This window comes from Palaemon carinicauda, chromosome 15 (genome assembly GCF_036898095.1).
Source record: "Palaemon carinicauda isolate YSFRI2023 chromosome 15, ASM3689809v2, whole genome shotgun sequence".
Taxonomy (NCBI): Eukaryota; Metazoa; Arthropoda; class Malacostraca; order Decapoda; family Palaemonidae; genus Palaemon; species Palaemon carinicauda.
The window spans coordinates 70,311,820-70,313,443 of record NC_090739.1 but is presented as its reverse complement, the minus strand read 5'-3'; positions in this window follow the sequence as shown (position 1 = coordinate 70,313,443).

The window sequence follows — 1,624 nt, the reverse complement described above, 5'->3', positions numbered from 1 at the left end:
AATTAAAAAGACCATGCAGCCCTTTTTATTGAGGATTGCCATTTCTTAAATCATATTTTTACAAGTCAAACGAAAATGTCTCCTAATATCACACCTTTAGGTTGTAGATGCTTCCATTAATAGGCTGTAAATCACATTGAAAGCTCTTCCCCGCCCTTTCTCCTGACATAGAAATGCAACCGAGATGCTCCTGCACTCGCATAAGGGAAATGCTAATAGTACGGGCACAAATTATAGCTTCCCCATTACCATATAAGGCATTAACCTCCATCGGCTTGAGATCTCTTCTATATTCGGTTAACACTTCCTGCTTCTAATATATCAAAGCTTATCGCTTACGGCTGCTTCTGCACTTTCGCCCCCTCACCTTTTTTCCCCTCATTGACCGAGGAGCTCATATTCTGTCCCCCTCCTCCTCCTCCTCCAAGCCTTCCTCTTTCCTTCATCTCCTCCTCGTCCTCCTCCTGCGTCTCTTTCTCAGCCTCTAAATCTTATATCCACACCCACTAAAAGCCACTTAATTTGATGAGAGTGAAGATATTAAAATGTGAGGGGTAACGAGAAGGCTGAAATGGAAGACTGTGCCGAGGATATGATTTACTAAACAGCCATGTCGACAGCTACCACCTCCGTTGCCCCAGCTTCCTCCTCCTCCTTCTCCTCCTCCTCCTTCTCCTTCTCCTTCTCCTCCTCCTCCTCCTCCTCATCCTCATCTCACTCATTTCCTTACCTCTACTAAATAAATATAATCATGCGCGCGCGCACACACGCACACATGTGACCTTATTTACTATCGGCCTAATTTGCCTAGGAACGTAACTAAAATCTTCTACTAGAGTTTGCAATACATTTACGCATCACCCTTTCATTATTTTATACCCACTCTTCACAGGACGTTTATTTTTCTGTCACAGTTTCCGTGTGTCTTCTAGGTTTTTAATCATGTTTAGGCAGACTGTCTATCATATTTTTTACCCTTCCTGTGAGTTTGGTATAGCATGTACAAGATGAACGTCAACGGTCATGTATTTTAAAAGAACTTTGTGATTTCTTCCAAGGAAGGTTTTGAGGGTCTTGATTTTAAGTGGTATAATATAACAAAACTTGAGATGGCGTGTTTGAAAACTTTAAATAGGAGAAATGTAGGGCTGAACTTGCTGAAAATAAAATAGAATACTTAAGCGTAGAACATATTTATTCACAGGGGTTTTGAAAGATAAAAGCTCTTTAACTGTTGCTAACAAAAATAAACGTTGATAAAGATTTTCTTATCTAGAAGATAGCAAATACGTTTTGCAGGTATGCGCTTTGAGAACATGTATGTATATTTTTTCCCTCTAGATAGATGGGAGGCTTGCCTATGTTTTCAGTACTTAATAATCTCTGTCATAACAATTTTAAATTTAAGCAATCTTTTGGGACTTCATGATTATCATGGACGAGACTGCGCTTGAGTAATGTTATTCATAATTTCGCATGGCTTCATCGTTTGTCAAAGTTTGGCCCTTTTAATTGTGACGGCTATGGTTTTAATGTTGGCACTACTCTCGCCCTTTCGTCGGCTCCGACTTTTGCTCTCCTTCTGATTCTCCTGTGGCTGGTTTTACTCTGCTTTTCCCCTCTC